The sequence below is a fragment of the Gallinula chloropus genome (assembly GCF_964237585.1).
Source record: "Gallinula chloropus genome assembly, chromosome: 2".
Lineage (NCBI taxonomy): Eukaryota > Metazoa > Chordata > Aves > Gruiformes > Rallidae > Gallinula > Gallinula chloropus.
The window spans coordinates 63236060-63258700 of NC_140086.1; positions in this window are offsets into that span (position 1 = coordinate 63236060).

The window sequence follows — 22641 nt, forward strand, 5'->3', positions numbered from 1 at the left end:
CAGGAAAGGACTATTTTGGCAGTGGATGGTGTTTTTCAAAAGCACCTTAGGACTTGTACAGAGTTCACAGAGCAGAGAAGAGGTCTGGTCTGTTAGTACCTCCAAGTGAGAGAGGCTCACACGCAGGACTGCGCTGCACGTGCATGGCTCACATTTACCCCCTCGTTCCTCCTCTAGAACAGGCGTGAAATGGCAACATCGTGATGTCCAAGAATATCTGAAATAAAATGAGCACAGAGTCCCATACTCCAGGAGTTGGTCAGATAAATTGCTGATAAATGCAAAAGGAGAGAGGGAAAGTCTGAATGTCTTAAAATCTCCTGCTGGAGCATATTGGAGTAAGGTCTGTGGAGAGGTTTAGCATTTGCCATCAAACCAGAGTGTGATTCTGAGTCAAAATACCAGATCTGTATGCCTCTATGGATGTATGCATGGGGGCCTTTTAAACACCACCTCTTTCCAAATATATTCACAGATTCACAGAGTTGTAGATTCACATAATTGTAGGGGTTGGAAGGGACCTCCAGAGATCATCGAGTCCAACCCTAAAATTCACTTGTCATTTATTCGAGTGGGGAAGGGGAAGTGTGTGTGTAGGGGTAAAGGGGTGACCAAATACTTTGTTCAGGGTTCAATAGATTAGTGGCTGAGATAAGTTATATGCAGTAGCATGGATCTTACCACCCAAAGTAAACTTCTGCCCTTATAAAAAATATACAGGAATGCTCATTTCTGCTATAGGTTAACAATGTGCAGCTGTGTGGGGTTTGGGTTTTTTGGTGTTTTGGGTTTTTTTTTATGTTTAGTTGATTCCAACATTGGTTGTGAAAAGTCCCTGGAGTTCTGTCCTGCACCCGTGATTATAAAAATATTTAAAGTCACAGAATGGATATATGGCTAGGCAGAAACATATTTTGATTTATGTTATGCTATGGTTTAGGCACACATTTGAAGGCAAGGTTTTTTGGCTGACAACAGCATCACAGTAGCAGTCTTCCAGCCATATATTATAGTGATGACCCCTGAAAATTATCAGGGTTTAATACAAGGCTATAATATAGGGTTTCTGAAAACTCTACATAAGCAATAGACAACATTAAAAGTCATATTACTATTTATGTGCCATCAAATCACATTAGGAGGGATTTGACCACATAAATAGTAAAATGACTTTTTGGGAATATGGAAATTAAAGAAAAATGTTTCAAATAGAAACCATAATTTACAGAAAAATCACAAATATGCATCAATGTTATGAAAATAGGAAAGTAAGGGAGGCAAAAAGAGAAAGGAAGACTTCTTGGAATCTTTTCCATATACTTTTGTGTAAGGGCTTATTTTTTTTAACACACCCAATCATAGATGCACCCTGTCATGTCATATCATTATTACCTATAGTTATTGTATTATATTGCAAGATATGTGGGAGTTGACTGATATCTGTGTTGTCAGCTGTTTCCCAGCTGTTTGCTCCTGGGATGAGTGGAGTGAATTTTAGCTTCTCAGAATCATCAAAATAAACAGCATAATTTCTCTTTGTTCTTCCTCTGCTGCACAAAAATGTTCCATGGATAGAGACATTTCCCAGTCCCAGAATCTCGCCCCCAAGATTTTCTTGAATCAGTCATGAATACTTATCAGTATTTATTTGGTTCTCATTGTTTGGTGATGCCAATAAAAACTGCAGAGTAAGCAAGAGTAATAATTGTGTCAATCATGGAGTATCTAGAATGTACTGAGTACTGTAAAGACAAGTGTGAAAGTAAGGGGCTACTCCAAAGAAAAGTTTATTGCTCAAAGAAAGTAGTTGAAGTTGATGGGATCTTTACCACTGCCCTCAGTGTGAGCTGGGTTGACCTTTGTCCATGCAAAAATATGGGTAGATGGGCTGTCACTTTGACATTGGACCCCTTGACAGGACAGCATGGCGCTGTACTGCTACCGGTGTGGCCTGTGATGTGCATCATGCACGCAACCCTTCATTCCTCCTTCATGAGAAGAGTGCAGAAAGGACTAAAATTTACCTTCAGTGCCTGTAATGCACAAACTCAACATTTGGAAGTAGAATAAAATGGTTATGAATACTGGCAATTATTACCTTAGGTTTTTGGGAGGTGAGGGTGGAGAAGGAGTTGCTGTACTCCCTGTGATCTGACTGGTATCTTTGATGAAGGAATTTCTCTCCTATGGTCCTGATTCGCTAAGTGCTTAACACATGCCTACCATTAGACATGTAAGCAGTGCTACTGACTTAAAAGTGAATTTATCCTAGGGGATGTGAATAGGACTATTCAGTTGCCTAAAGTTGACCACGTGGCTAAGTGCTTTGCTGGAGAGATGGTCAATATTCTTAGATGGTTTTTGAGAAAAAAAAGGCTTTTTTTGAGATAGTAATAAATACTAAATTCTTGGAAGATTAAAGGATTGAGTAGACTTTACATGTCACTGTTGTGCATGCACAGCTCCCTTTGAAGTCAATGGAACTTGTGTGTGCAAAAGTGCAGAGCAAAAGTTCCTAATGTTGTGGCTTAGGAATCAGAAATTTGGGGGATATCTAGAATGAGTATATAAACTTCTAAAGGCTCGAGGGCATTGAACTAACTCCTTTCTTTCTTTCTTTCTTTCTTTCTTTCTTTCTTTCTTTCTTTCTTTCTTTCTTTCTTTCTTTCTTTCTTTCTTTCTTTCTTTCTTTCTTTCTTTCTTTCTTTCTTTCTTTCTTTCTTTCTTTCTTTCTTTCTTTCTTTCTTTCTTTCTTTCTTTCTTTCTTTCTTTCTTTCTTTCTTTCTTTCTTTCTTTCTTTCTTTCTTTCTTTCTTTCTTTCTTTCTTTCTTTCTTTCTTTCTTTCTTTCTTTCTTTCTTTCTTTCTTTCTTTCTTTCTTTCTTTCTTTCTTTCTTTCTTTCTTTCTTTCTTTCTTTCTTTCTTTCTTTCTTTCTTTCTTTCTTTCTTTCTTTCTTTCTTTCTTTCTTTCTTTCTTTCTTTCTTTCTTTCTTTCTTTCTTCTCTCTTTCTCTCTTTCTCTCTTTTTCTCTTTTCCTTACTTTTCCGTCCTTTTCCTTCCTCTTGCAGGAAAATGTTTCTTATGGAGGTTGTAGAGATGTGGGTGATGGTCTCTTCAGCCAGGTGATAGGAGATAGGACAAGGGGAAATGGCACTAAGCTGTGCCAGAGCAGGTTCAGATTAGATGTTAGGAAAAAAATTTTCACTGAAAGAGCTGTCAGAGCCTGGAACAGGCTGCCCAGGGAGGTGTTTGAGTCACCATCCCTGGATGTGTTTAAAAAAAGGGTAGATGAGGTATGCTCAGGGATATGGTTTAGCATAGGACAGGAACGGTTGGACTTGATGATCTTAAAGGTCTTTTCCCACCTTGTGATTCTGCGAGGGCTTCCTCATGAGTAAAACAGAACAGCAGAGGTTGTTCAGAAAAGCTGAGGAGAACCTTGGGCATCTATAAAAGGGCCAAGAGGCAATCCAGAAACAGGAGTCAATGTTTCTGGAAGAGGAAGATGAACTCTTGAGTGTAAGAGATAGACTCAGGCAGCAGTACAATCTTACTCCACGAGAAGGTGGACAAACTGTCCAGGAGAACCGCACGTCAGAATCTACCTCTGGGAAATCTGTTGAATCAGGAGGGCTGTGATTATTTTGTACCTTGGATTATTTGTGTGTGCTCAAGCAAGAAAACTATATAGCTATTTACTTGCTTGCTGAAAGAAAACAATTAGCTAGTGTTCTAAGTGATGCTCTTAAATGAGAACATTATTTTCGTTTTGCAAAACATTGCTCTTATTTATTGACTTTGTTTTGGAAACCTGCAAGTGTTGGATTTCTCCTTAGATTAGGGGAAGGCTTAGAGCCCCTTATGATTCTTTCTCTCCACGTGAGCTACATCTAGGAAAGTGCTGGGCAAGGAGTGAGGGGTGCTCAGTGCTCTTCCGCACTGCTTCACATTGCCATAAAAATGCACCTTTCAGGAACTCGGATAAAGACTGTGGAGCTGAACTATTCAATTTCTGGCAACAATAGCATAATATTAATCACTTACTAACAGACTCGGTCATTTGGTTTATTTCCTCATTTTCTACCACCCTTTTAAAAACCCTGTTTTGCCCTTGCCTCTCTTACGGATGGCATCAGCAGCTGTATCTTGGTTTGGAAGGATGTGTGTGTGGAAAAGCAAAGGAAGAGGGATGACAGGCTCTAGCCAACATACTTTTGCAAAGCGACTGCTAGCTCACCACATTGCACTCTCTTTTTCCTGCTAATTACAGGAAAAGTGATTTATTAATATTTGTGCAATGGTAACTTCTCAGCTCACCCACAGCCTTTTCTAATCCAGCCAATTATTTTCAGTATTACTTTTAAGCTCTGACTTTAATTAATGGGGTGCAGAAGTTTAAAGCATATGGGGTTGCTTTTCTTAAGTCTGGGAACAAGCAGAGTTTAAAAACCTTGCAGACACACTTCTCAATGCTACACTTAAACTCTGTGTCTGAAAATACTACATATAAGTTGTCACATTTTCTTCAGCTTGACATAAAATTCTGTGACGTGTCACATCAAATAGCAACAATCATGAAATTTTTAGGGATGTGTCAGTTTTGAGATACATACTTTTTTGCTTTGATCCATCATGGTTCAATTCGAAGATAAAATAATCACTTCCATTTCCCACTACTTTTTTATAAAAACATATAATAAAATATATATATTTAAAAATTTTCAAAGTATTTGTTCTGAAGCCCCTTTAAACAGAAAACTGTTGTTGCTGCTAAAATCTGCTGCAAAACCAGTGCTTGAGCTGTGGTGATGTTTTTTGCCTGCTCCACAGCACAGCTTGAAAGGTGTCATCATTTACAGGATACCCATGGTCCTATCTGTACAGTCTGATCTTCCCACATGCAGAGCACCGTCCCAGCTCCATGAAGTCAGGGCAGACAGTAGCAGAATCTCTGTGCTCTGTTGACTGGATTTGTCTGAATAAAACTTCAGGTGAATTTTCAAGTGGCCGAAGAGGTAACCTCCTGGAAAACCCTTCCTCTCTTGCCAAGCTCCCTTTAGCAGCAGGTGGAGCGAGGGACATGCAGACTTTGCCAGGACTTCACAAAGAAGCCAAGTGGCTATGGTGTCACCTCTGTCTCCTAGGTAAGCTTGGGTGAAGTGGTGAGCAAACCCCTTCAACCTGGGGTGCCCCCATGCCAACTGACACCCCCCCCCCCAAATCCCTCTTGGAGGGTCATTAGTCTCAGGCTCCTGTTGTGGCCACCGTGGGTGGCAGTGCACATCTGTGGGGGGGCTGGAGAACAGCTGCATGAGAGGAGGGTGTGCAGACCGGCAGCCTTGTCCACGGGGCGATTCATCAGCGGGACGGCTACTGCTGGGAGGAATTCCTCCCCGGCGGGATGAACCTCCAGTGACTCTACTCCGGGGCTGAGGACATCCCCCTCCTGCTCAGGCAGGGCTATCGCTCAGCCTGGGGCTGAACTCTCCCTCACCCCCTGACCCCCTTTTCAACTCCCACACCCATAGCAAGGCGTGAACTGGGCCCCTGTGGGGCCCAGAGGCCTTGTAACCCGCCTCTGCTTCATGTAAGGCCCCGCCGGGGCAGGGAGACGGATGCTATCGGCCCCATAGCATCGTCTCTGCCTCCCCTTGCCTACAAGACCCAGACAGGGAGGCTCGCCTGCCAAACCCTGACAGGAAAGTTGTCATATGATGGAGGGTGTTGCTTCATCTCCTCCTCTGAAAACCATTGCCAGTGCGGGGCATTGTACCGATGTCCTGGGGATGGGGGACAGTTCCCATTGTGCTGGGGGAAGCGTTAAGGAAAGTGAAGCCCAAGGACAGCCACTGAACCTTTGTGCTTTTTTTTTTTTTTACCCAAGGGAGCTTTCAATGTGCTTGCCTGCTGGGTCCTCAGGGAATAACGTGCCCCAGCAATTTATTACGTTGTCTCCAGGCAGAGCCTACCCCTGCTATATCAGGGAATTACTTAAGGAGTTACTCAGGTCCAGGTGGCTGTTTGAGAACTTCTATCAAGAACTTACATCACCTGCTTTCTCTTGTAGTTAAATTTAGGCCCCTTCCTTTGGCTCATTTCTCCTTTTATCAGAGCATAATTTAACCTCTGGCCACTGACAAAGAGATGCCTAAATAAGCTTCAGAGTATACTTGAGAAGCTGTGCTGGGAAGACCTAAGAAGCAACATTTTATTCTGAAAATCAGTCTCCTTTCATGGTGACTCTCGTGGCTTCTGCTCTCCAGGGTTGAATGAAGGATCTACTAGACACGGGAAAAGAAACAAAACATATCATGTCAAGAGAGATCAAGGGAAAGGAGAAGCAATTATATTATATCAGAGAAGAAGAGACAAAATTATGGCTTTTTTCATATTTTAACTCCTGGAGTATGTTCACTGCTGCATTCACAAACTGGGGCGGGAGGTATATCGAGAGGGGACTGAGCATGCAGCATCAGCACTCTTTGCCCCGGACCAACAATTGTCATTGCAGGTTGGGAGAGCTGGTGAAGGTCAGGAAAGGAGGATGTGCAGGGACACAGTTCTTCTCAATCCCAGAGAATGCCCGATTCCAGGGGCTGATGGCAGAAACTCTATGGAAAAGCAGCTTGTATACAATTTAAGTTTGTATTGCAACAAAACAGATGTTTTAGTGCTTTGGCTGGTTTTGTGAAAGGAATTTTGTGAGGACAAATGTACACTTAAGTACATTGGGACTCTGTTGGGAACCACCTGTATGGGTGGTGGAGGTACCTCTTTCTGTCCTGTGCCAACCTCCATAGAAAATGGCTAGTGCTTACAGTGAAGCATTTTAAGACAAACAAAATCGGTGATGGTTGCAGTAAAAACTCTGCCCTGTAAACTGCAGTGATTTGGGGGCTGATTGACAGGCAGCCTAGACATCTGGACACTGGGAACAGGGCAGACAGCTGAAGCTGCCAATCTTTTCAGCTTGTCCCAAGGTAAAGCTGTCCCAGCTCATCAGTCAGCACCCTTGCAGTTCATAGGCCTGCGGATTTTAAAAAGGCTGTCTGTGCTGACCCATAAAATCTAGCAATATGAATGGGTGGGTTTCATGGTTTTTTTGGCTGAGCTAGGATGTTTAAAATGTTCAAACATTTTAAACTTTAAACCTTCGTTTGCTCACACCTTCCATGTATAGAATGGGATGTTTCTTAGCAGGTTTGTTTTTTTCTTTCGTTCTGGTGGAATGAAAATCAATGAAGGAACCTCTAAACATTGTACAAATTTGACATCTAAGGTTGTGTGTTAGCTTTTCAAATCAGAAAATCTAGATTCAGCTTTTGGAGATGAGACATTCACAAAAGCCTACTAGACTTGCTTCTCTCCTAGGTAATGATTGTGTATGTTACAAAATGCATTGCATAATTTAGCTCAGCCTCTCCTCAGCAGAAGGGGGGAAACATTAGCAAGTGTATCTGAGACAGATGGGTGCAACAAAATACTTTCCAAGAATACAGAAAGTCAAAGAGATTGCATAGGTTCTTCATAACCCATCTCTGAAATTTATCCAAGCCAGCAGCATAGGCGGTGTGAACCACCCAAAAACTAGAAGTAGCACCCTGTTGTTATGTCCCTGCTTGATGCCCAACACAAGTCACCAGGACTCTCTGTGCCTGGCTAAGGGAGCTCCAGCATGAAGCAGATTTCTCTCTCCTGAGCAGAACAAAGCCCCTTAGGTGCTCACCTTCCTCATTACACAGGATTAAAAGACAGGTTGTGAGCAGAGAACGGGCACATAGGGTTAATTGCAGGCTTGGTTTCAGAACTGAGGGGTAAGCTACACATTGATTTCTCAGACATAAAGTAAAATTTGTTGCTGTACAACACCTCCTAGCCTAACTTCTCTGCTCATCTGTCTATTGCACAACTGTCTGTGCAATAGTCTTTCCTTCTGTGACTCGTGAGCAGGCCTGAGGTAAGCATGACCTACAACATCTCTAGTTCTCCTTACAGACCTAGACACACATGTAATGATCCAACTCCAGATGCTCCAGAGCCCATTATCAACAACCTGTTCTGAAAGCTGGCTTCCATTTAGTCTGTTTAGTAATGAGAATCAATAAATGGGTTATTGGTGGGCCTGACGCATGACAGCAGGATCAGTTGCATTTTCACAGCTGGCATTTGCACAAACACCTTCAAGTATCATGACCACAGCACTTAATCAGTGAGATACTGAGATGTGAGATGCCTTCAGTAAAGTGGGCATCGATGGTAATAATGTTTTGAGTGACATGGGACTGATCATCATCCTGGCATGAATAGGTACTGTCTCAGAAACATATGCATAATATACCATAAGCATTGGTTATTTGTCAGTCTAGTGTCCTGGAAGAGATTGTTCCTAAACCAGCTTAAAATAATCCTCTGGAGACAGATCTAGAAAAAAAATATTTATAGTTGTTTTGACTGACATGGCTTGAGCCCATTTCTGGGCCCTCTTGGGGAAGCTAGATTAAACAGGGAAAATATTTTGCATAAAAATTATTTTTGTGGAGTAATGAATGAAATAATAATGTGCAGGCTACAGTGCACCAATCACACTGGTGAAATAACATCTGATGGATTTCATAAAGCTGACCTTCCCCCTTCCTATTTTTCCTGGAAATACCTATTTTTTTTTCCACGTGTAGACTCTACAGCTTCATTACAATCTCCACTGCTTCCTTATTACCAGGTAAAGAGCGAGCCGAGTGATACTGCCTTTTTCCTTCTTCAGCTACTATCAAAACAGTGCAACAACCCCAGTCACAAACTCAAGAGTCTTTTGACAGCAGCAATTAAGCAACTTAATTAATGAGTGAATAAAAATGATAATATTTACTGAATGGGAGCATCCTGTTTTGCATTTTTATTCAAACTGTGCACCTGAAGAATACCACTGAGTATACTACCTCCTCCCCTTCTGCTTGCAAGCTCTCTTCTTTTTTCTTTTTTTTTTCCCCTGCACTATTTTGGTTTCATGTGCACCCAAAAGCTATTGCATGTGTAGGCACAGGCATGGTGCTGAGGTGTCAAAAGTCCCTGCCACCCAGCTGAGGGGAATTTGCTGCTCTCTGGGCTGTGGGTCTGGATGGCCTTTAAAGCTGAGCCCGTATTTAGGGGGACAATTGCCACAGTGCATTCGTAAACCTGAACTTTGCATCAAAGTAGGTGATTAATTACAGATGAATGGCTAATAAAGCATTAATGCATTTTGTAGTTAGCAAACCTTAGAATGGCAGTTCTTTCCGCCCACTTTGTCAACATGGATCGCATGTATGTATACACACTTCTGTCCCCCAAGTTCTTTATTTGCCTGTTAATCGGGGCAACCTCCATATATCACATGCATACATATAAATATATATTTTAGCCTACATGGATTTTCTCAATGAAATATATAACCCATCTCAAGTGCAAGTAAAACCCCATACATAATTATTTTGGAATGACAGACAGTGAATTCCTTAGCTATTATTTTTGACGACCCTGTCATGGATGCCAGGCATATATTGTGGTAAGAGCCTGAGAAACTTGGGAAAACCCACCTGGGGAGCAAACTCCTTTTTTCTTTATGGAAAGGTTCCCCAAGTGACAGGCCTGCAATCCTGGGTGAGCTTAATTAAAGTCAATAGAGAAAACTAAAGCATTCAAAATTGCTGCCTTTGGGGCTCCCCCGCTCTTCTTTTTCTTCATTTGCTGACACTTTTAAGGGGAAGGTGCATTTTAAATTCCTTATTTGGGGCTTGGGGCTCAGTTCATCACATTCCCCTTCTGTTCTGTATCCCACATTAAATCTCTCTGACACTTCAAAGTGTTGTTTCCCATGATTTATGGCTAACTAATGCAGGTGCACTGGGCCTCCTGTGAGGTGCTGAATGCCCTCTTTGACATCAGTATTAATGAATGAAGTTTTGGCATACAAAGTCATGTAAGGGATATTACCTCAGATTACAGATAGGTAAACTGAGGCACCAAATAAGACAGCAATGAAGCCAAAAGATGAACTTAACTTTACCTGGCTCCCAGAGATCTACGGTATTCACTAAGCGTCTTGTGGGATGAGGTCTTCTGAAGGTATCTGTCTTCCTCCTTGTTTTTTTTCCCCAAATCTGCCTAACCCAGAATGCCCATCCCCATCCCTGCATCATTCTTTCTCCTCTCCTGCCACAGTTCCCTGTCACAGGCCAGAGTCATGCAAGAGCAACAGAACTGGGAGGATACATGGATGAATCAAAAACGCTTTTGTGTAACAGGATCTTGACCATCTGCAGCACCTGCCATTTCAAGCCCTTGTCTGTTTTGAATCATATACTTTCAAATGTCACAATCACCACCAGGCCTGAAGCTCAGATTATTTCTTGAGTGTGTAGTGCTTGCTTTTGAAATGAATGGGGAAATGCTTGCTGACTTCAGCATGAGAAGGGCTCATCGTCAGTTTATAGCTACAGTCACCTTCATTCAGACCCCCCTTTCCCAGCAGAACTCATTGGAAGTGAAGTCAGTAACTGCAGAGAGACTGGGACATTTGGGAATAACTACCTTTGGGGTTTGCTTTTGGAATAAAATCCTCATTTACCAGCCTCTGGTAATGAGGTGGCCACTCATGACTTAGAAGTGAAGGATTGTTATTAGCATCTAATGCTAGATATGCTAAATGAGGTTTGCAGATTAGAAAAGCACTTTATAGTTTCAAGTGATCAAAATCCCTGATAAGGATGGGTGTCAGAAACTCCCTGGTTCCATTTGTTGGTCCTCTAGCACTTACATTATCCACTACATGTTAATAGAGGCTGTTCTTGCATTTATTTTAGAGGGGTAGGTATGGTAGGATGCTACCAATTACATATCGTCTCCTCCACAGCATTCAGAAACATAAGGCTTATGCTACATCAAGAGCAGGGGAAATTCCAAGTCTGATAAATACAGCTCACTGGGGCTAAGACCAGAAAGAGGTGCTGGACTTCCAGCTGTAAGGGATTGAGGTGGAGAGATCCACTCAGCTTCATAGGGATAAGGGCTCTGTGCAAAATGCTACCTGAGATGTCAGTTGTGCAAACTACCCTTCCCTTTCTGTTTTGGGGTTGTGGGGTATCTAAATCTGGTAGATCTGGTTCAAATCTGTTCCTATTTCGTACCGTGGCAGACCAAGCATCTCCTCCTTTCCCTAATCCTCCTTGCCATGCTCCCTTGGCAAACAGCTCACTGCTTTACTTCCCTCCTCGAGGAAGGATATCAACGCTGAAAAGGTTAAGTGTGCTGCCTTATGAGTTGGGATGTTGTGAAATTTACACTCATTAGCTTCTCTGGGTGGCCATCAGGAATTTAATTAATATACTTGACATGGGTTGTTGTAAGTGATATCGGGGCTTCCAGATGCCCATTGCTGAGAGAGACGGAGATTGTACTTGTGAAGAGTGACAGCTTTCAGGAGTATGCAGAGGCTTTGTACTCTGTCTTGCAAGAAGAAAGACAGCTCTGGTTGCCACCTTCTTCCTGTGGGAAAAAAGGAAGAAAAAAAACGGCAGCCTTTTTGCAGGTAGCCTCACTCATGACAGTAACATCACGTCTGTTTCTGCCCTTGTCAACACATCTCACTGTCCACAATCACTCATCATCTCCAGACAGACAGCACTGGAGGAGATCATCAATTGCCAATGCAATTCAGCAGATACACTTCATAAATTTTAATTACATTCCCACTGAAAATGAATGGTCAGAAAATATAAAACATCTGCCATCCAGATCATTTACATTTTTTGTACAATAAATCATCAGTAACATCCAAAACAATGGATTAAATCATGTGGAGTGTGATAGGTCAAGAAAGAAGGAATGGCACCCATTGTGTGATTACTGTTTGGACCAAAGCCATTACACGGTGTACAGTATCAAGGAAAATAAAAACATTAAAAAATAGTAACCGTTTGGACTTGTACTCATAAATAAAAGATCCCTGGTCTCAGATAGACCCTGCTAATGGATCTATTACTCTGTCTATGGAAAAATGAGGGCTTGTTTGAGTAAAAGAATATTTAGTTAATTAAGATGGAGGAAAATGAGCATTTATCAATTGAGTGGCTGGGCTATTTAGCTTGTAAATAGAATAAAGAAGTGATGTCAGTGGAAAATAATCTCTTAATCAGGTTTGACTAACATCATGACTGCTAAAATACCTCAATCTACTTTTTCTTTAGTAGAGTGGTGTGAAATCCTAATGTGAGATCATCAAACAATGTGGCCAAATCACATATTACACTTGGCGAAACATCAGACTGTAGGCTTGGCAAGCCAGGCGTGGGATCCAGAGGGGATCTATTAGATCCTCTTAGCCCATGTTTGGCAAAGGACCCAGCACTGCTGGTGATGGGTGCAGCAGCGCCCAATGAGACCTGCCCCAGCAAGTAAGAGCTGCATTCAGCTCCCTTTGTCCTAGTTTTGGCCAGGCCAGAGTCAACCTCCCAAGCAGCCAGCCCAGGTGAACTGAGTTAGCCTGGGCTGCTTCCACACCACCCGACATCACTCTTCTATAAATGGGGCTGACTGGGGAGGGGTGCTCTGGGAGGGTGTCTCCATGGCATGCTGAGTATGGCTTGGTCCTACTGTTGGTCCTACTGTTGTGCAGTACTCTGTTATTTTGGGGGTTGTAATGTACTCTGTTATCACTGTGTGTAAGTGAAATTTGAATTGGAACGTTATTGTTCCCCTTTCACAGTGATTTTGTCAGTAAACTGTCCTTATTCCAACCCATGGAGGCTCTGCCTGTTTCTCCTCCAGAAGTGAGCAAGCAGTGTGTTGGTCAGCCACTGCTTGGGACTGAACCACCTCATCCTTCTAGCTGCTGAATTGCTGGAGAAACAGGTCGAGGCAGCAGAACTGTATTGCTTTTCACAGAGGGCTTGAGGAAATACAGTCAGGGCTGAAAAAACCCCAAACCCAAAAAACCCATCAAACTTTCAGTTCTAGGTACCATTGATTTCCTCAAATCTGGTGAAATTTGGGTGCCTCAGGCTTGTAACAGTTTTGGACCATTTTAGCTCTGAAATGTAGCTGCTTTGTGTTGTTCAATATCGTGTGTAATTTTTTTCCTGAGCAATGATACCGTCTTTATGTCACCTTGTGCTGCATTTTCCCCCAAATGATGTTTTCTTCAGCAATTCCTTTCACTACTTGCACTGTTACCAAACCCAGAGACATTGTCCTCTCTGCCTTGAGCCATTCTCATTTTCTAAAAACTGCAAGTGATTTTGGCTGGATCCACCTTAAGGCTTGTTTGTTTGTTTGTCTTTTATATAGTACCAATACAAAGGCACGGAAGTCCACGGGAACAGCAAACTGTGAACACGCTCAATCACAAGTTGGTGGATACGGCACATCCTCATCCCTAGAGCAGATGAGAGATTAGTGTGTTTGTTAACCTCAGTATCTTTTCTGTTGAATGAAATGGGTGGAAATCAGGTATACGCTGAGCAAATGTTTATTTTGACTGGAAGCCCTGTCACTTTGTGTATTTATGTGAAATAGAGAGATGTATGCTTAGCCTGAGGAGGTATCTGCACTCTTCAAAAAAAAAAAGGCCATTGATGAATGGCTGTAAAAGCTATACTTTTATCTGTTTTATGTTCTTCTAATGCTGCTAAATTGTTGTATATTAGGTTAAAAAATAGTTCATTCTGACGTTACATCATGAGCACGTCTTGCAATGGTATGTGCAATATAAGCCTCTTTCATTTGACGATTTACTGCTGTTAAAGGGAAATAAAAATCCTCATAACATATGAGAGAACAATGTAGCTGAGAGATTTTTCAAGGTGTTCAGCTTGAGATTTTAGGCTTGAACTAGGAATAACATTTCTTTGACTCCAGGTATCTGCATATTTTTAATTCAGTTACACAAATATCAGAGGGAAAGAGGTAGCAATTTTTTCCCTCATAGAGATGTTTTACTTCATACTAAACTCCTTTACAACAACAGTAATTATTGAAAAATATCACAGAAGTGCTGCAGCACATGTTATTATTATTAGTTACTATTTATACGGTGACACATATTGCTCTACAGACAAATAAAAACAATGTGGCTTTTCCTCTCTCACAACGATGGTTTATGGGCTTTTTTACTACAAGTTTGGCCAGCTGGTTTGGATATGACAAGTAATTCTCCCCAAATCTATTCCTTTTCCCTCAAGCCCCACTCTGAAGGATTTTTATTTTTTTTTTAAGCTACAAAGCATTTGTACCATCGCTGTCTCATCTTCCTGCGTTGTACCCCACCTCCCTACTCCCATCCCTCCCCACACTTCTCCACTCTCACAACCTTCACTCTTTTTTCCATCCCCATTATTGCCATCTTCACACCTGCTCAGTCCAGGTCTGGAAGGAAAAACATAAAGCTGTAGGTACAAAATCCACTGTATCTCTGCCTAGATTGGAAGTAAGAGGTATCAGCAGGCCAGTTTCCCCAGTATTTCCAGTCTCAGGCTTCAGTGGTGCTCATCTTTGTGTGGGTGGATGCAGGATGGTCCATCAGACTAACTGCTTCCTTACAGCTTTGTGATCCACCAAAGGGCAGTCCCCATGTTATCCACTGCCCATTGCTTTCTCCTAGACTTTCACATAGGGAAGCCAAACCATGTCCTCAAGGCACTGGCTGGCCTGGTGTGTTGAAGACGAAACACACTACATGCTCTGAAAGGAAATTACTGTTATACTTGTGCTTTCAGGGAGTATTATAGGGTTTGCTACCTTCAAGTTTGTTACACCTTCCTTGCACATCAGCTTTACAGATTTCAGGGGGCCAGTTGAGGGCCTAGATTCTCACGACCTCTTTCAACCAGACACAAGCAAGAAGTTTTAGGAAATTCCTCCAGTTCTTTAAGTGACTTCAGCACTTCTTACTGAGCGTACCTCCAGTATTAAACATCCCCTGCAAAAATTATAAAGATTGAGGAGAAAATTAAAAAAAATAAAAGCACGTTGGCGCACACAACACAGTTGCTTGAATAGAAATCATCCATCTAAATTCTTATGCACCTGAAATCAGCTCATGTAGGGTACCTAGAAGTTTCTAATACATCTTTAGCAGTGGTGACTGGGTTTGCATCAAGTGCACGCTGTTGACGCGTGCCTCCCGATCACCCCCACCTGCTGAGCTTTGGTTTGCGTCCCAGAGAAATGTCAGAACGCGCCAGCTGGGTTCCTCTTGGGTAAAATCCAGCTGGAAGGAGCACTCTGAAAAAGCACTCTTCAACATGCTTAAGCCGCAAACGCGTTGCTCAGCCTATGGGACCATCCCGCAGGTAGTCCAGGGAGACTGCCCTGAAAGGCGAGTGCTGGGGATGCGCGGTGCTCACTCCCAACTCTTTTGCTGTACATATCTGCTCCTATTGGTCTGCAGGACTAATGCAGGCAGAGTGACTGTAGCTGTGCGATCCGTCCCAGAGCTGGCTGCATGTGCACATACGTATATGGGTGTGCGTCACCTGGGCGTGCGTGTGCGTGCACATGTGTGTGCACACGTAATTTGTCGTTTTTGTGTGATACACCAAAAATAATGTATGAGCTCCCTCTGCTGCTTTATACAAAGAAATTAATCAAGAAAATTGCTTGCAAAGCTGAGAGCATTTTACTCATATCTTGCTGATAATAGACAAGTGGTACTAAAAATAATAGCATATTATGCTTTCAAAGCCCTGCCCAAACATTAAATAATTAAATAAACAAAAGAATCTGTGTTGGCTGCATTACCTCACAAAATATTCCAAATATGCCTATTTTTATTGAATGGAACATGCTGATATTTTGGTCAAAAGATTGTTTTCTGACTTCCAAGAAGCCATCGTTAAAAAACATTGAGAACTCTATTGAGAGGTAAGCTGCACCAAATGCAGCTTGATCTTTTTCTCCTCTTAAAAAGAATAAATAATTTTCAAACATTTAATGGTGATATATTATTGTCTGTTAATGGTTTTTGGATGTCTTTTGCATTTTGTTAAACAAACTTAGTTAAACAATGTGACATAAGATACTTCTTGAAGTTTATCTGAACTTGTATGACCCATAGAAAGAAAAATCAGATTAATTTAGTGATGAAAACAGAGCCTTGCTGAAGAATGTGGTTCTAAAAACTTCAAGAAACTCTAAAATGCATTGCCATCTTTCTTTTCTCCTCTTCCTAATTCTACAGCTTTTAGAAATGGTGCCAGAGAGGATTCTGAAATACCTTATTATTTTCTGTATTGGAAAGTGTAATTTTGATAAATTGACTTGCAAACAAGTTGTTTCCTGAAGGAGCAAAATCAAAAGTGTAGTTCTATGAAAGTTTTCAGAGAAAAACTTCAATTAGAGCTGTATGAAAATCTGCAGTCAATTTTTCATCCTGAAAAATATAGATTTAGTTAAGCAGGAAAAAAAATGATGTATTTCTATCAATTCACAGGATTGGTTTGAATGACTTTTGAAAGATTTTTTTGACATTTTGAATTGCAGAATAATAGACTGAAGGTACCCCTCGAGTCACTCAATCCCTGCCCAAATTAAAGTGTCTCAATATTGCTTAAGTGGATGCTTTTCTCCAAAAATCACCCAAAAGTAGGTGAATGTTTTGAATCACACGAGACACTGAATTTGACACAAAGCGATGCTTGCTGTTTCCTTTCAGCTTGCTGAGAATTCAAAAATACTTAACCAAATTAAAAACAAACAGAAATAATTTATTATCAGATCTGTCCATGGACAATCAAATGTACATGCAGGGCTACTCGAGGGCTTGACTTGAACTAAGAATGAGAGATAGTGAGAAACAAACAGGAGAAAACCTTACACTGGAACTGCACCAACCGCATAGGATGAGCCAAACACCCTGTGGAGTTTGCTGCATATTGACTGTTGCAGGAATCTGTGAGGACCATAAAAGAAACTTTCGAGTTTTCAGAAAACCTTCATTATTATGACTACTTCTGCACTTAGACTTACAGGACTGAGCATTTCCTTGGATTTTGGGCAGTTGCCTATTTAGGTTTTTCACAATGCATTTGTTTAACAAGTATTTGCTGCGCTGTCCCCGTATGGGCCAAGCAGGACGATATTCTTTCCACACCTTCCACCCCATACGCTCCAGCTGCTCTACATGTAACCAAAAGGCTCTTCAGTGCAGCCACTTCTAGCGTTGGACTATTATCTCGTTTGTCATAATTTTTTTAACATCTGTAACTTGTTTCTCTGTGTGCATAAAAAAGCATTTACATGCACAGGCAATTGATACCAGATTAGACTAACCATCTAGCTATCTATATTTTCTCCACTGCTAATGACTTAGCAAGAATAAGTGGCATTTGAGATCCTCCTTTTTCTGTCAAGCCTTGCTCCAGCAAAATTACTGGAAAACAGTATCTCTGTCTGATTAAGCGTCGAGCTGGAATTTAGCACTTTGCTAAGTAACCAGTACAGCAGAGTCCTCTTCCATGCCTTAATTGCTGTGTAGTATTTCTGCATCATATTGCACTGTAGTTATTAGGTAGCTGCGTTGGACATGGGTGCGCCCCTCACAAAACCTGGGTTTTAATAAGCCATTCTTATTTGTCCACATTTGCCAGCACTTTGTACCATGGGAATCTCTCTGTGAACGCTTCTGATAATGTTAGTCTCTATTCTGCTTCTATTACTGCACCAAATTTGGGTCTAATAAACACACTATTCACTGATGGAGCTATAATTATCCAATCTGTAGGCTTTGCACATATAGGAGCTGATGAATCAGATATTCTAACATAGGGCCTGATGTCTCTTCTGGCAACTTCACCACCTCGGTAGTTTGTGTTTTTCAGTTTTAAATTGGTAACATTAAATGTCTTTAATAGCTTATTACTGGAATCCTTTACACGACAGAGATGTAGTGAATACAAATAGAGTACTTGACAAATCAGAGACTGTGATGGTTGGCAGATCCCATTGGCAATTTAGTAATGTGCTCAGGATCACAGATATTAGAGTTGGAAAAGACAGGTTAGGTGAAATCCTAGCTTGACTGAAGTAAATGACAGAACTTCTGTCAAGTTCAACGGGGCCAGTTGCATTAATAGTGTTGTATTATACCACCTTCCAGTATTGATCATACCAATCCAGTCTGTGTGGAGCTCTACAGGGAGCTCCCTGAATCCAGGCAGTGAGGTTTGGTAGGAGACTACATAGCTATCAGCTTTATTGATTGCTGTATTCATTTAGCACTGGCCAGACTCCCAAAGCCCTACCTGTGGGCTTATTCAAAATTTACAGTGAAGTTTCCTCTTGATGCATAATCCTAGTCAGGAATCCAAGGGTATGTCCCTCAGACATTACACAGCACAGCCTGAAGTGACCCAAAACTCCCATAAGATCCAGAATGACTTCTGCTGAGATTCCTAGATGTTTTCAGCAAGCACAGTAGGCTTATTTAAGGTTGCACGTTACAGCCATGAGCTGCTTCTTATAGCCTGAGTCTGAATATTTTCCACTATCCTCAGAAGTATAAATGAACCTCTTAAGAGGCAACTGAGCATGTGTCCTGAAAGAAGGTCCCCTCAGGTGGCAAAAAGGCAGGAGGCTACCAAGGAACTGAGGCAGCTTGGATTGGGATTGGAAGAGCAGTTAGGACACTCTGGAAGTCTATGGCAGAAATAATTATTTAGAATATCTTAAACCTCACTGGCCCGTCAGGTTGTCCTCAATATTCTTCAAGTCCATCCTGAGAGTTGGGATTCACGATCAGCGTAGTGGAAACATGATTTGGATACTCTTCTCGTGGCCATGATAAACTTACACTAAGAATTGAGTCCCTGGCACAGTTGCACATAGTTTCACTGTTATTTCTCAAGGCTTCAAGTTTTTGTCCTGCTGAATGAAAATCAGAGACCAGCCTTCAGACATGACCCCTTGAGAAGAAAAGCTACCAACAGCTGCAAAACTTTACTTTGTATGTAACTTGTGCACTAATGCATTCTGCTGATAAAAGCCCGTGGTCATGTATCATTCCAAATCCTTCCACTAGCCTTCAGGCAGCAACTGAAAAGCAAAAATGCAAGGTGATCGTTGCCTCAATAAAAACCTTTCAAAGCCAAGTGTAAATGAATGCTGTGAAATACACTTTTTTTTTTCCCCATGCGTCTCGCAGATCTGAACTCTGAGGATCAATCAGTTGCACACAGGAGTCGTGACCCTGCTCTCATTGCTCTAAGGAACTGTTGTCTCACTGCATGCTATGACCCTTGGTGTGAACCCGGTAATATTACTACTTGTGGGTCTATCAACAACAAGCCCTCTGTGGTCCCAATGTGCTTAAGAAAACTTAATTCCTCTTGTTCCAAATGTAGGGATCTCTTTTGTGCCAATTACCCTTTGACACTGCTATTCAAGCTTACCTCTCCAAATACTGGTCCCATAAACACTGCTCCCTTCACAGGGAGAGAGGCTTGCAATGGCAAGGAGAGCTACTGCAAGTGTGTTTTCTCTTGATGTTGCCATTTTGGTTTGACTGCTAAATGTATGTCACTGCCTTTTAGAAAGCTTTGCATAACAGCTGGATAGCTGACTTCCTCATGACTTAATCTACAATTGTAGGCTTAGCAGACAGGTTGGAAATGCTTTATTGTCCCCATGGTAGTGTTAGATCTTCCTTTGTATCTATGGGTGAAATCAGATTCCTAGAAATCCTTATTCAACTATACCTCAGCATCTATTTCCTCAGTGGTCAGTTAGAGTCACAGGGAAACCTTCTTTGTGGCTCTACTAGCCTTGGAAATACCAAATTCAGGTATGTCTACATTCATGAACTGAAATCACTTCCTCTGACAAGGAGGTGAGTCCTGTCTAAACCAGGGTTTGAATGCCGCAGCATCATTATTATTGATGCCTGCAGTTCCTCTGCTTGCTGATTCTGTAGAAGGAGCATCAGGGCGCTGCACATAGGTCTGTTAGCAACTATTTACGTGTGAACTATCCATCAGGGGATAGTAAGTGAAAACCTGATGTGGGGCATGCCAGAGCATGAGGGGATACTTGGCCTTCTACACTCTGCTTCTGCACTGGTGACTTTTGTCCACCACTCTGCCCCTTTCCTGAGCAAGTAAATAAATTGGCTGTGGCTTTCTATCATAAGGTCCTGGTGACTTTTCCAGCTGATTGGCAGGGTACCCCACCAGCAGGCAGCTGGATGACATAGTTTAGGCTGTTCATTTGCAAAGTGAGCAGGTTGGTGGCCTTGGGATGCAGGAGCACTGTGAGAGAACTGAAGGAGAGCAAGGCACAATTGATGGCAGCTGATAGCTTGACTGCCTGAAGGCTTTGCACAGGCTCATCTGAGGCACATATGCCACTTCTGGTTCTTGAGAAAGGCAGAATGAGCTTTAAAAGGATGAAGACTAACATTGCAAGGGGCATTGCTGAGGGAGACTGGGCTCTCTTCCTGGACACTGATCTTCTCTGGGCCTGTCAGGAACATGCTACCTCTTGTTTAGCAGTGATTTCTGCACTCACCGAGTTAGACTGTGCTCTCAGGGCAAAGTCTCAGCCTCCTGCCCTGCTTCCCAGCAGGAGTCCTTGGCTTGTACACATCCCAGCTCCCTCTACAGTGCCCTGTCTGCTTCTTGGCTCATAGGGGAACAGGGGAAGAACCTACATGTCTGCAAGGAGCCCAGGGCCAGACCTCAGCCACGATATCATGTGGAGCAAGCTGGGGGTTCATCTCATATTGGGGGCTGTGGTTGGGAGCAGCCACTGTGCAAATAAGGACCCCTACTCAGTTTGTTTCTTTGGCGGCTAAAATGGCGATGAGGTTCATTTTTGAGGAGATAAGAGGCAAATGGGGGGAGTGAGCCACACTAGTTAGCAACCTGCAGGATCTGTTTCCAGTGCCTGTCATTCCATTGCCGAAAGACCGCAAGGATGCCCTGTGACCCAGTTCATCTGGCCTGAAGCTTTCTGCTATAGAAAGAAAAAAAAAATAGGTTCACTGTCTGCTTTTCCTTTTCCTTTGGTCATTCTGTGAAAATTAATGTTTATTTTGCTGCTGCTGTTGGCATTTTTAGCTGAAAGTTAGCAGCTTGGGAACTGGTGGCCTGATACGGCAGTCACCGTGTGCCGCAAGGAGAGAGTTGTCCACCCTGGTGATGGGCTGGACAGGCTGCGAAAGGGAGCCAGGAGGAACGAATGAGAGCGGGCGAGGGTTGTAGGTTCAGGTTTGCTTCTCAGGGTTACACTGGATAGAGTCATTTATAGCAATGTTACCTGCTTCCTTCTCCACAGGGTGTTTTGGTCATGTCCCATGGGGGTGCTCAAATAAGCAACAGTAGATTTCCTTCCCTTCGCACATGGCACTGGTGAAACCACGCTCCCCTTGCTGGCTGATTTAGTGAAGAAGCTACTGCCCTGGTCTCTGTTTATTGCCAAGTCCCACTGTGGGCACACAGGGAAAAGGGAGGGTTTTTTATATGTATGCCCTACATATTGGAGGCAGCAATGTTTTCTGCTCAGAAAACTTCTTGCCTAAGCAAGCGAGAATGGGGAAAATAAGAATTGGAAAACCCTCTGCCCCTGAAGAAGGGAGCTTTGGAAAGTTACATGCAATGGGAACCCAGATATACAGCCCCTCTGCTGAATTTGTACAGACTGGATGGCCACTGACAAGACTAGCTAAGGACACTGGAGTTGGACTGGCCTTTGATACTGATTACAGCAATTCAATTTCAAAGGACTGACTTGGGTTGTCTATTATTATTTTAGTAGGTTCAGTGTTTTTGTTTGAGCAGCTCAGTTAATTTTAGTCACAAAGCACCTTATTCTCCTGTGGTTAGCACTTTGGGTAGTCACTTCCTGAAGAGCTTCCTCTTGGATGGCTCCCTTTGCCCACTTATTTCCAGTGGGTTAAGGTGGGCTTTTGGGTCAGCACTTACAGAGTTGTGAGTCAGGGGAGAATCAAGGATGATATATTTTTCTCACTCGCTCTATCTCTGTACTGCTTTATTTCTGGAAAATCAAATATAACAGTTTAATCAAAAAGGAAGTGGGAAACAATATAAAATATACTGCCTAGCTTTTGCACAAATAAAGAATAAATGAAATAGAAGCATATTCATCAAAATCCAAGTCAATACTGAAATAAAGTTGGCCCCTGATGGTATGTGCAACATAAAAGGAAAAGAAAAAAGTGGGGAGCAAAGCACTTAGAAAAAGTAATTTTGCGTGTGTGTGTGTGTGTGTGTGAAATAGCTGCATTTCAGAACATAATAGCAGTAACGTGCTCTATGCATATATGGGGCGGGGGGGAACTTTTGGTTTAAATTAGATATTTTTCTTTCTCTGCAAAGAGAATAACAGAGAATAGCTTTGGATACAGTTTAGGACTGGAATTAAGACCTGGGTAATTTGGGGGGAGCTGAATTACAAATATCCAATGTGATCAATGTTAACAGGGCAGATGGGCCCTTTAAAGTCCTGGCAAGGCAGGAGGCCACACTCATAATACAGCGATGTACAGGGACCGGGAATCCACCCAGGGGACTGGGAATCCTCCCAGGGGCTCCCAGCCAACAGCCTTAAATAAAGCTCTGGTGCAGAAGGAGCATTGGAAATGTTAACAAAAAAATAAA